Source organism: Myotis yumanensis, unplaced genomic scaffold, assembly GCF_028538775.1.
Source record: "Myotis yumanensis isolate MYYU_CA2020_CCGP unplaced genomic scaffold, mMyoYum1.0.hap1 SCAF_4, whole genome shotgun sequence".
Lineage (NCBI taxonomy): Eukaryota > Metazoa > Chordata > Mammalia > Chiroptera > Vespertilionidae > Myotis > Myotis yumanensis.
Window position 1 is genome coordinate 78,648,113 of NW_027223755.1, and position 13,908 is coordinate 78,662,020.

The window sequence follows — 13,908 nt, forward strand, 5'->3', positions numbered from 1 at the left end:
AACTAAGGTTTTCTGCCACTAGGGTTAGCTTGGGGCCACTTCGCAAGAGGCACAGGGTACACCGAGGCCAGCTGCTGCTTGTTTAGGCCAGTCTGCAGCATGGCCCAAGGCTGGCTGTTTATGAGAAACAGCCTCAAAACTGGGCTGGTGCATGAGTTGGGTGGGGTGAGGTTTTGGGGAATCACTAGGGTGAGTGAGCAGTGTTAACCAGGTTGATGGAAACTCAGGCTTGGGACTGAGCCTACCGGCTGGGTGAGAGGGGACCTCAAAAAGAAATAATGAAGCCTGCCAGCACTCCACCTGTGTCTGCCAGCTCCGTGGGAGGTGGACTCAACAAGGAAACAATGACACCTGCCAGCACTTTGCCCCGGGAGAGCTGCCCCTCCAACCTTTGCCCTGAAACCAAACAGTTCAATTTTCTCAGTATGTCACTGGTATGTTTGAGCTGCTGTTCCTTCACTGGAACTTAGGGCAAGCATTTGTGAGGGAGTGAGTCTGTGCTAGGGCCCATTGATTTCAGAGGATGCCTGGATCTACAGCAGCCCTCCATTTCATCTGGAAGGAATCCTGATGATTTTCACAGACAGATATAGTATGGAGTCCTATTCCTGGCACTGGTGCTCTAGGCTGGGGAGCCTAATATGAGGTGGGGATCCCCCCCCGCCCACCACGAACCCCCCCACTCACACCCAGGGGAACCTCCACAGCTGAGATAACTCCTGATTCTTAACTGCTCCAAGTGGGTGTCAGATCAACCCATTTCACAGCTCTGACCCTCCTACCAGTCTCAACATGGCTTCTTCTTTATATCCTCAGCTATAGGACTTCTGTTCAGCTAACATTTACTAATAAGTGGCTTTCAAGGGTGATTATTCTATAATTTGTAATTTTGATATGGTTGTGGGTAGAGGAGCACAGCATTTACCTACTTCTTGACAGGAAATCTGATTTATATGTTTTATTTTGTTAATATGGTATATCACATGTATTGATTTATGAATGTTGAACCATCCCTGTATCCCTGGAATGAATCCCATTTTATTGTGATGGTTGATATTTTAAATCTATTATTGTGTTTTATTTGCTAGTAGTATTTCCTTTAGGATTTTTGCATCTCTGTTAATCAAAGATAAAGGCCTGTAATTTCCTATTTTAAAAATATATTTGTATTGCCCTAGCCAGTTTGGCTCAGTGGATAGAGCGTCGGCCTGTGGACCAAAGGGTCCCAGGTTTGATTCCGGTCAAGGGCATGTACTTTGGTTGCAGGTTCCTCCCCGGCCCAGGCCCTGGTTGGGGCACGTGCAGGAGGCAACCAATTGATGTGTTTCTCTCACATCAATGTTTCTCTCTGTCTTTCCCTCTCTTTTCCACTCTCCCTAAAAATCAATGGAAAAATATCCTCGGGTGAGCATTAATAACAACAAATATATATTACTGATTTCAGAGAGGATAGGACAGGGAGAGAGAGATGCAAATATCAATGATGAGAGAGAATCATTGATCAGCTGCCTCCTGCACGCCTCCCTACTAGGGATTGAGCCCACAATCCAGGCATGTACGCTGACCAGAAATCAAACCATGACCTTCTGGTTCATAGGTCGACACTCAACTACTGAGCCACGCTCGCCAGGTTGTAATTTCCTTTTTTCAAAATGTCCTTGCCTAGTTTTGGTATCAGGGTAATGTTGCCCTTGTAAAATGAGTTAGGAAGTATTCCCTATTCAATTTTTTGGAAGAGGTTAAGAAGTACTGATATTAAATCTTCATTGAGTGATTGGTAGAATCTACCAGTGAAGCCATTGACTCCTGCAGTTTTGTTTTTGATTACTGTTTCAACTTCCTTACTAGTGATGGGCCTATTTAGGTTTTCCAATTCCTTATGATTTAGTCTAGGAAGGTTGTAGTCTTCTAAGAATTTGTTCATTTCTTCTAAGTTATCCAATTTGGTAGTGTACAGCCTTTCATAGTATTCTTACATAATCTTCATATTTCTGTGGTGTCCATTGTAACTTATCCTTTTTCAATTCTGATTTTATTTGAGTCTTTTATCTTTTTCTTTCCTTACTTAGTCTCCCTGGAGGTTTGCCGATTTTGTTTACCTTTTCAAAGAACCAGTTCTTTGTTTCATTATTTTTTTTCTATCCTTTTTTAGCTCTATTCCATTTATTTCCATTCTGATTTTTATTATTTTCTTTTTTCTACTGACTTTGGATATCATTTATTCTTTTTTTTCTTTTTATAGATCTTTAAGGTGTAATTTTAAATTGTTTATTTGAAATTTTTCTTGTTTCTATAGGTACGCCTGAAATGCTATAAAATTTTCTCTAAGTAATTTTTGCTGCATCCCCAAAATTTGATATATCATAATTTCATTTTCATTTGTCTCCTTGTATCTTCTGATGTTTTATTTTATTTCTTCTTTGATCCAGTAGTTGTTCAGTAGCAGATTGTTTAGTCTCTATATATTTGTCATTTTTCTAGCTTCCTTATTGTAGTTAATTGCTAATTTCATACCATTGTGCTCAGAAAATATGCTTGGTATAATTTTGTTCTTCTTAAATTTATTGAGACTAGTACTGAGTCCCAGCACATGGACTATCCTTGAGAATGTTCCCTGTGCACTTGAAAATAATTCGTATTTTGTCATTACTGGATAGGAAGTTTTATAAATATCTATTAAATCTATTTGGTAGAATGTGTCATGTAAGGCCAGTATTTATTGACTGGATGATGTACCATTGCTAAAAGAGGGGTATTCAAGTCCCCTACTATAACTGTATTTTTTTTTTTCAGTTTCTCTTTTTAGGTCTGTATTAAATACCTTATATATTTTTGTGCTCCCTAATTGGATGCATATCTATATAATAAAAGCCTAAGTGACCACTACAGTGGAATAACCAGAACGACCAGTCGCTATGATGTGCACTGACCACCAGGGGGCAGATGCTCAATGTAGGAGCTACCCCCTGGTGGTCAGTGCGCTCCCACAGGGGTAGCGCTGCTCAGCCAGAAGCCGGGCTCACAGCTGGTGAGCACAGAGGTGGTGGCGGGAGCCTCTCCCATCTCGGCAGCAGTGCTAAGGAGCAGCGAGCTGAGCAGTAAGGAGCAGCAAGCTGAGAAGTAAGGAGCAGCAAGCAGGCGGGCAGTAAGGAGCAAGGATCCCGTATTGCGAGAGGGATGTCTGCATGCTGGCATCAGACCTAAGCCAGCAGATGACATCGCCCGAGGAGTCCCGGACTGCGAGAGGGCGCAGGCCTGGCTGAGGAGGAGCCTCCCCGCCCCCCCCCAGCATGAATTTCGTGCACTGGGCCTCTAGTATATTGATAAATGTTATGTCTTTTTGATGAATTGTCCCCTTCATCACTATAAAATGTCCATCTTTGTCTCATTACCATTTTGCCTTAAAATATATTTTTTCTGATAAAAGTACTGATACACCTACTTTTCTCTGGATTCCATTATCTTGGAGTATTATCTTTCACTCCTTTTTAAGCCTATCTTTGTCTTTGTATCTCAGTTGAGTCTCCTGAAGGCAATATACTGCTGGGTCTTGTTTTTTAAAACCCATTACTCTATGCCAATAAGAGCCATTTAAATACAATCAATGAAATGGAAAAAGGTAAACAGTTCACACTCGGCAAACTCCCAACATTTTAATTATTTTTTCAACTAAAATTTGAACTTTTATCTCCTCTTTTTGCTCAAAGAAAATACATTACTCAACTTAGGGTTACTCTATAACTCTTGTCCTCTCTCAGACACTAGTGGAACTGTTGATGAGTTCACATGGGTGAACATTTCTGGATGAACCTGCAGAGGGTCAGATACCTGGCTGAACATTTCAAATATTCTGTATAGTCATAGTCACCATGGGTCAGACTTAAAGATCTAGACCTCAAGCTGCTGCAGTTTACAAATCAGGGTCTTTTCTGGTCAGGGCTCCTTTGGGAGGAAAAAACATAATTCTTCATGCTCATTTTGTAAATTGAGCAACTGAGGCTAAAGTGTTTAAATAACTTCCAGAGTGCATGCATATCAGTCACATCCTGTAGATCCCTGCCAGCTGACTATCTACATTACAGAGAAGACACATGTCCCTGGAGTTCATGGCTCAGGGGCCAACCAGGCAGATTCCCACCACACCCTTTTCTTCTCCTCCTCTATCTAGTATGTTCTCACAGGTTCTTACCCAAAGTGTTGCACAAAGTTAAAATCCCAGAGAAATTATGACTTCAAAACCATTAGGGTGGCTATAAAGAAAAAAACAACTGTTGGTGAGAATGGGAAACGCTGAAACCCTTGTACATGGCTGGTGGGAATGTAAATTGGTGTGAAGAACAATTCAGTAGTTCCTCAAAAAGTTAACTAGAGCCCTAGCCAGTTTGGCTCAGTGGATAGAGCATCATCCTGTGGACTGAAGGGTCCTGTATTCAATTTCGGTCAGGGGCACATGTCCGGGTTGCAGGCTGGATCCCCAGTAGGAGGTGTGTGGGAGGCAGCCGATCGATGATTCTCTCTCATCATTGATGTTTCTAACTCTTTCTCCCTTTCCCTCCCTCTCTAAAATCAATAAAAATATATTTAAAAAAAATTTAAGTAGAGAATTACCATACAATTCAGTAATTCCACTCCTGGGTATATACCTAAGAGAACTGAAAACAGTTTCTCAAAGAAATGCATGTACCTACATGTTCAAAGAAGCATTTTTCACAGTAGCTAAAAGGTGAAAACCACATAACACAGGGGATTAATGGATAAGCAAACTGTAGTATATACATACAACACAATAGTATTTAGTCATGAAGGAAATGAAGTATTGATACATGCTGCAACAAGAATGAGCCTTGAAAATTTTATCCTAAATGAAGGAAACCAGATATAAAAGGCCACATATACATGATTACATTTATATAAAATATCTAGAAGGGGTAAATCCATAAAACCAGTGTGTACACTGGTAGTAGCCAGAGGTTTGGGAAAGCCGAAAGCAGGAAGGCATTGCTCAATGGACACAGGATTTTATTTTTGGTGCAATGGAAATGTTTTGAAACTAGACAGAGGTAGTGGTTGTGCAACATTGTGAATGTACTAAAAGACACTAAAATGACTAATTTTATGTTATGTGGATTTTACCTCAGTTTTTTTTTAAAAAATCCCAAATATGTGCCCTACTAAGTACAACCCAGATCACCATGGGCCCTGCCACGCCCAGTGGCTATTTCCAGAGGACCTGCCCAGCCTTCAGCACCCTGCTGATTGGTGCAGGGCTGAGCCTTGACCATGGAAGCAGAAGATCCCCAGTTTTGCCTGTGAACTGACTTCTTCCTTATTAGCAGTAATAAAAGTTGGCATAATTCAGACACTGTTTACTTTGCAACCAAGAAATGGTAAACACTTGCCCAGCAGGTATGGTTCAGTGGTTGAGTGTTGACCTATGAACCAGGAGGTCATGGTGCAATTCCCGATCAGGGCACATGCCCAGGTTGCAAGCTCGATCTCCAGCTGGGAGTGTGCAGTAGGCAGACAATTAATGATTCTCTCTCATCATTGATGTTTCCATCTCTCTCTCCCTCTCCCTTCCTCTCTGAAATCAATAAAAATATTTTAAAAAAGAAATGGTAAACACACTCAACAATGATAATAATGGTAGGCTAAGCCATTCTCAAAGCCTTAGATGCCCTCTCTCCTCTTCTTATGTTTAAACACTCCTCTCTCCACAGTAGTACAAGCAGAGTGTCACCTCCTCTTGGAACCCCCCCGCCCAGGTAGCTCCATATCCCACTTATCTCTGCCTTTCCCAAGCTCCCCATGCCTTTGGAGGTGTCTGCCTGCAATGGAGCACCCCTAGAAGCTGGGGTGATGTTATTGTTCACACTATGTCCCCATGTACATCTTAGCACCAGACACAGCAAAGACCTAATTCAGACTGAGAGGCGGGGCCCCATGGCCTTGGAGATAACCCTATGACTGATTGAAATAGGGCATCTTGTGCTGGACTTCAGGAGAGGGCTGACCTTGGCTGGGCAGGGCTCCTGGAAAACGTCACAGGGCTTGGCAGGCACCACGGTGACATGTCTGCTTGGAAACGGCTTGGAACTGCATGGAAAATGATGAGTGTTTGTTTATTTTCTGGGGAGATTGTTCATTACTTCAATCTGATTATCAAAGGAGCCCGTGTTCTGACTAAAGGTCAAAACTCCAACTTGTGAACTCCGGTGATCTCAACTGAATGAATTGCTGGCCTTCCGCCACCCCCCTTCTTCCCCTTGCTGCCCCTAAATCTGGTCAGTTCATACAGCTTCATAAGGAGAAAATGATTTATTTAAATTTTTGAGTAATTTTCATACTGTTCACCCTAGATTCTGCAAGCAGGGTGTCTGACAAAACAAAACAAAAAAACAAGTAAAGCTCTTCTCACTAAAAGCAAAAATATATTAATTAATGGGATTTTACTTATTTAAGAAATTACTATTTTGGGGGGAAAAAGATGGATACATTGACCTCCCAGGCCCAAACTAGAATTAAAACTAAATTATAGAGCAATCAATCTAAATAACCAACTAAAGACTAATTGAACAGAAGCCTTATAACCAAGAATTTTCAGAAGCAATCCCATCCAGACTGGTAGGAAGAGCCAAGACGTGAAAAGGGCTGGCTCTGTACTCATGTGCTGTGGGAGAGAATACTGAGGGATATGGGATCTCAACTCCTTGCCAGGGTCCCAGCCCAGAACAACAGAGCCAGGAAAAGAAGCCCACATAACATCTGGCTGTGAAAATCAGCAGGGATTTTGTGTGTCAGGGAGAGATAGGGGTCTCCTGCAAACCCAGGTGCCCTATTAAAGGGCCAGTGAACAAAATCTCATTTGCAGACACCCACCCTACGCTCCAGCAAAAGAAGGTTGGGTGGGAGTGGACTAGAGTCCTGTGAGGACAGACTGGGTTGCATGGCTCTGAGGAGAGAGCTGAAGAGGCAGCCACCAGGGTCCCTGTGCTGTCTTTCTCTTGTGATGCCCACAAATGCCATCTTTCCTGAGACAAGTACTGCCCTCCAAACTGCATTCGCCAGGAGGGACTGTACAAGCCCTACCTTCCCATGTCCTCACCCAGCTGAGCTCATGCCCTGCAGATGAGCCTGCTGCCGGAGCCTAAGGTACAGATGATCCTGAAGGGATCTTGAGAGTGATCTCAGGGAGAATCAAAGACAGAGTGGCTCTGGGGTGGAGGACATTTCTTTCCTTCTTCCCCATACCACGCTAGAACAGTGACACCAATTTTAGCACCCCCTTCCCGGGCCAGAGTAGCTGTATCACAGGCACCCAGAGTGCCAGAGAAGCTGCACCCCATCCACCACAGCTCAGACCTGCTGCACACGTGCACAGAAGTAGTGGCACCTCTGTACCCTCCCGGAGATCCACTAGCCCCACCAAGGGAGAACCTTCAGCTCTGCCCTCCCGAATCCTGATGGCTTCATTTTGCTGAGATTGCACATGGCAATATTGTCAGTGGGCTGTGGCTAGCCTGGTCCCTGGTGCAGAAGACTCTCCAGGAGGTTAGGGCAGACTCTAGGAAAAACTGAGTTGTGGGGCTCTTGGGTGGGGCCATTTTTTCTCTTAGCCAGACTGGTGCTATCATTTCTGTACAGGGCTCTCCTTTCAGACGGCCAAATATTGGTAAGTGTGGCCTGATGAGCACTCCTAGCTTCACCCTGATAAATACCCGAGACCCCACTCCACCACAAAGGTTCACAGGCACCTGATGGGTAGCAGCTGACCTTGCGATACCCTAAGACTATTGCTGATTGGTCTCAAATCCAGCACTGAAACCAAGTTTGAATCTGTGTTAATCTGGTGAACACCACTCACACCTACCTGGTGACTCACCAACATCCTCCCTCATGCAACTTGTGTACCACTAGAGGCTCTTTCAGTGAATGAGCCTAACAGGCAGCTAACAGGTGAGGGTGGATCTTGGGGATCCTTGTGTCTTTTACTGACCTACCCCAGGCTCAGAGCTGGTAGAAACCAGCCTTGGTATGCAGCTGTACTCCTCCCACACACCCAGGCCCAGGAGAGGCAATCACAAACTGTGGATCACTTTATAGCCCCAAATAGGCAGCCCAAGGCTGCTGACAGGAAGCTCCTCCATTGACAAGCACTGGATCTCCTCCAATGTAGCCCCAGAATCAACACACCCAGTGGCTCAGACCACATTAAAGCACAACCCAATTAGCTCCACAAGAAGCACACAAAAGGGAGATCTCGGCAGACAAAAGACCTTGTTGGGGCAAATTAAGCTTGGTGGAGTCAGCCCTTGTATAGCCGACCATACATTGCACTCGGGGTCCATCCTTATAGCCCAGGGGTCCTCAAACTTTTTAAACAGGGGACCAGTTCACTGTCCCTCAGACCGTTGGAGGGCTGGACTATAGTTTAAAAAAAAACTATGAACAAATTCCTATGCACACTGCGGCAGCAAAAACACCCGGCGGGCCAGATAAATGTTTTCGGCGGGCCGAATGTGGCCCGTGGGCCATAATTTGAGGACCCCTGCTTATAGCCAGTTAGAGGGGCAACCCCACCCATTGATGAGCCAACAGCAATAAAGACTCAACTACAACAGGAAGGTGCATATAACCCACACAAGGGAAATTCCAGGTGCACCTAGGTCAAGCAATTAGGGAGATTTCACCACTGGGCCCAACAAGACACCTACTACATAAGGCCACTATGTCAAGTCATAGTAGGTCAACCTAATACAAAGAAACAAATAGAGAGAGGCAGCTAAACTGAAGAGAAAAAGAAAGATGCCCCAAATGAAAGATTAGGAGAAATCCCCAGAAAAATAGTGAAATGAAGTGTAGGCAAGTGAGGTATTAGATACAGAGTACAAAACAATGGTTATAAGAAACTTAATGAGAACTTCAACAAAGAGATAGAAAGCATTAAAAAATACATAGAAATCATAAAAGAACCAGTCAGAAATGAAGAACACACTAGAAGGAGTCAAAGACAGGCTAGATGAAGCAGAGGATAGAATCAACGATTTGGAAGATAAGGTAGCAGGAAGCACTCAATCAGAGCAGCAAAAAGTAAAGAGAATTTTTAAAAATGAGAATATAAAGGACCTCTGGGACAACATGGACGGTAACAACATCCACATCATAGGGGTGCCAGAAGGAGAAAAAGAAGTGCAAGGAAACTTGATCATGCCTGAAAAAAAAAATGGCTGAAAACTTCCCTAATCTGCTGAAACACAAAACCACACATGTCCAGGAGGCACAGAGTCCCAAACAAAATGAACCCAAAGAGACCAACACCAAGACATAATTAAATGGCAAAAGTTAAAGACAAAAAGATAATCTTAAAAATATTTTTTTATTGAATTCAAAGAGGAAGGGAGAGGGAGAAAGAGATAGAAACAGCAATAATGAGAGAGAGCCCTGACTGGTTTGGCTCAGTGGATAGAGTGTCAGCCTGCGGACTCAAGGGTCCCAGGTTCGATTCCAGTCAAGGGCATGTACCTTGGTTGCAAGCACATCCCGAGTAGGGAGTGTGCAGGAGGCAGCTGATCGATGTTTCTCTCTCATCGATGTATCTAACTCTCTATCCTTCTCCCTTCTTCTCTGTAAAAAATCAATAAAACATATTTAAAAAAATAATGAGAGAGAATCATTGATTGGCTGCCTCCTGCACGCCCCCTACTGTGGATCAAGCTTGCAGCCTGGGCATGTGCCCTTGACCAGAATCAAACCTGGGATCCTTCAGTCACAGGCTGGCGCTCTATCCACTGAGCCAAACTGCTAAGGCCAAAAAGAGAATCTTAACAGCAGCAAGGAAAGACAATTAGTTACCTACAAAGGATCTCCCATAAGACCGTCTGCTGATTTCTCAACAGAAACACTTCAAGTCAGAAGGAATTGGCATGGAATATTCAAAGTGATGAAAAGCAAGGATATAAATGAAAAGACTACTTTACCCAGAAAGGCTATCATTCAAAATGGAAAATGAAATCAAAAGCTTCTGAGACCAGAAACAGCTAAAGAAGTGCATTATTACCAAATCAATATTATAAGAAAAGTTAAAGGATTTTCTTTAAGAAGAAAAAAGAAAGAAAAAGAAGAGAACATTGTTATAAAGAATAAAATGGCAATAAACACACACCTATCAATAATCACTTTAAATGTAAATGAATTAAATGCTCCTATCAAAAGACAAAGTATAATTAAATGGTTAAGAAATCAAGACCCATATACATTCTGTCTACAAGAAACCCACCTCAGAATGAAAAATACACATAGACTAAAAGGAAAGGGATGAAAAAAGATATTTTATGCAAATGAAAACAAACAAAAAGCTGGGGTACCAATACTTACCAGTACTTATCAGACAAAATAGACTTTAAAACAAAGGCTACAATACGAGATAAAGAAAGACATTACATAATGATAATGGGATCATTCTAACAAGAGGATATAACACTTATAAATATTTATTTACCCAACATAGGAGCACCTAAATATATGAAACAAATCTTAATGGACATAAAGGGAGAGATTGACAGTAATACAGTCATAATATGGGATGTTAACACCCAATTGACATCAATAAATAGATCTTAGACCAAAAAAATCAACAAAGAAACAGCAGCCTTTAATGACAAATTAGACCAGATGGACTTAATATTTTCAGAGCATTTCATTCAAAAGCAGCAGAATATATACTTTTCAAGTGCACATGGAACATTTTCTAGAATAGGCCCCATATTTGGACAAGCCTCAATAAATTTAAGAAGATTAAAATCATATCAGGCATCTTCTCTGACCATAATGGTTTGAAACTAAAAATCAATTACAAGAAACAAATAACTGAAAAACACACAAACACATAGAGGCTATGTTACTACAAAATGAATGTGTTAACAATGAGAGCAAGGAAGAAATCAAAGTTACCTTGAGAAAAATAAAATCAGTCACACAACCCAAAATCTATGAGACATAGCAAAAGCAGTACTAAAATGGAAATTCATAGCAATACAGGTCTACTTCAAATGGGCAAAGGGGGAATATAGGGGGGCATCTGTAATAGTGTCAAGAATTTTAAAAATAATTTAAAAAGAAGCAAGGAAAAGCTCAAATAAACAGTCTAACCTTACACCTAAAGAAACTAGGAAAAGAACAAACAAAACACAAAGTAAGTAGAAGGAAAAAATAATAAAGAACAGAGTGGAACTAAATGACACAGAGACAAAAACAAACAAACAAACAAACCAAACTGACAAACCTTTAACCAGACTCAGCAAGAAAAAAGAGATAGGGCCCAAATAAATAAAATTTAAAAATGAAAGAAAAGAAGTAAAAATTAACACCTCAGAATTATCTATAATAATAAAAGTATAATATGCTAATTAGACCAGACAGCTGAACTACCTTCTGGATGTCATTCCGGACGTCCTTCCAGATGAAGCCAAGATGGGGGGCCGAGGCAGAGGCAGTTAGGGGCGATCAGGCAGGCAGGTGAGCAGTTGGGATGATCAGGCAGGCAGGTGAGCAGTTAGGGGCAATCAGGCAGGAAGGCAGAGTGTTTAGGGACGATCAGGCAGGCAGGTGAGCAGTTGGGATGATCAGGCAGGCAGGTGAGCAGTTAGGGGTGATCAGGCAGGCAGGCAGAGTGGTTAGGGGTGATCAGGCAGGCAGAGGCAGTTAGGGGTGATCAGGCAGGCAAGCAAGTGGTTAGGAGCATTGAGGCAGGCAGGCGAGCAGTTAGGGGCATCAGGCAGTCAGGCAGAGTGGTTGGGGCATCAGACAGGCAGACAGAGTGGTTAGGGGCGATCAGGCAGGCAGGTGAGTGGTTAGGGGCGATCAGGCAGGCAGAGGGGTTAGGGGTGATCACGCAGGCAGGCAAGTGGTTAGGGGCAATCAGGCAGGCAGGCAGGCGAGCAGTTAGGAGCCAGTGGTCCCGTATACGAGAGGGATGTCTGACTGCCAGTTTAGGCCCAATCCTTTCGAGCCTAAACCGGCAGTTGGACATCCCCCAAGGGGTCCCAGATTGTGAGAGGGTGCAGGCCAGGCTGAGGGACCCCTCCTCCTCACCACCCCCTCCCCGCCATGCATGAATTTCGTGCACTGGGCCTCTAGTAAAATATTATAAGGAAATATTACAAAAAACTATATGTCAACAAATTGAACAATCTGGAAGAAATTGATAAATTTCTAGAAACAAATCTTCCAAAACTGAATCAAGAAGTATCAGAAAATCTGAACAGACTGATTACAATTAATGAAATCAAAGCAGTAATAACAATTTTTTAAAAAACTCCTAGCAAAAGAAAAAGCCCTTGAACCAGATGGCTTCACAGGTGAATTTTACAGAACATTCAAAGAAGAACTAACACCTATCCTTCTCAAACTATTTTAAAAAGTTGAAGAGGAGGGAAGCCTCCCAAGTTCATTTTACAAGGCCAACATTACTCTGATCCCAAAACCAAATAAAGACACTACAATGCAAGAAAATTATAGGCCAATATTCCTGATAAACAGAGATGCAAAAATCCTCAACAAAATATTAGCAATTAAACAATACTTTAAAAAGATAATACACCATGAGCAAGTGGGATTTTTTCCTTGGATGCAAGGTTGGTACAATATCAGCAAATCAATTAACATGATGCAGCACATAAACAAAATGAAAAATAAAAAATCACATGATCATATCAATAGACGCATAAAAAGCATTTGACAAAATACAGCCCTCATACTCATTTATGTTAAAAACTTTCAGCAAAGTGGGAATAGAGGGAATATACTTCAAAGTAATAAAAAACATTTATGAAAACCTGTAGCCAATATCATACTTGTAGGCAAAAATTAAAAGCATTTCCTTTAAGATCAGAATCAAGACAGGAATGTCTGCTTTCACCATTCTATTCCACATAGTACTGGAAGTCCTACTCACAGCAATCAGACAAGAAGAAGAAATATGAGGCATCCAAATTGGAAAGGAAAAAGTAAAACTGTCATTATTTGCAGATGACATAATACTGCATGAGGGAACACTAACAACCCTCCCAAAAAACTACTAGAAAATGAATTCAGTAAAGTGGCAGGATACAAAATTTATATTCAGAAATTTGTTGAATTTTTATACATAAACTAGAGGCCCAGTGCACGAATTTGTGCATGGGTGGAATCCAGCTGGCCCACCCGATTGGGGCCGATCGGAGCCAGGCCGACCAGGCCCAGGCTGGCCAGGGTGAGGGGACATGGGAGGCCGGTCGGGGGGAGGGGCCGCAGTGTGCATCAAAGCAACCTGTCATTCTGGTCATTCTGTTCATAGTGGCGTTTTGCTCGCTTGGCTTTTATATATATAGATAATGAGCTATCAAAAAGGGAAATTAAGAAAACAATTCCATTTACAATTGCATCAAAGAAATAAAATAACTAGGAATAAATTTAATCAAGAATCTAAAAGACCTGTATTAGGAAAATTATAAGGAACTGAAGAAAGAAATCAAAGTAAATACAAATAAATGGAAGCATATATTGCGTTCATGGATAAGAAGCATTAACATTATTAAAATATCGATACAAACCCTATCAAAATACCAATGACATATTTCACAGATTTAGAACAAATAACCCAAAAATGTATATGAAATCACAAAAAATCCTGAATAGCCTCAGCAATATTGAGCAAGAAGAACAAAGTTGGAGGTATCATGCTACCTGATATCAAACTATACTACAAGGCCAGAGTAATCAAAAAAGCACACAATGAGGTAAATATAGTCTATTCAATAAATGGTACTGGGAAATTGGACAGATACATGGAAAAAATGAAACTAGACCACCTTCTTACACCATATACAATACAAGAATAAACACAAAATGGATTAAGACTTAAATGTAAAA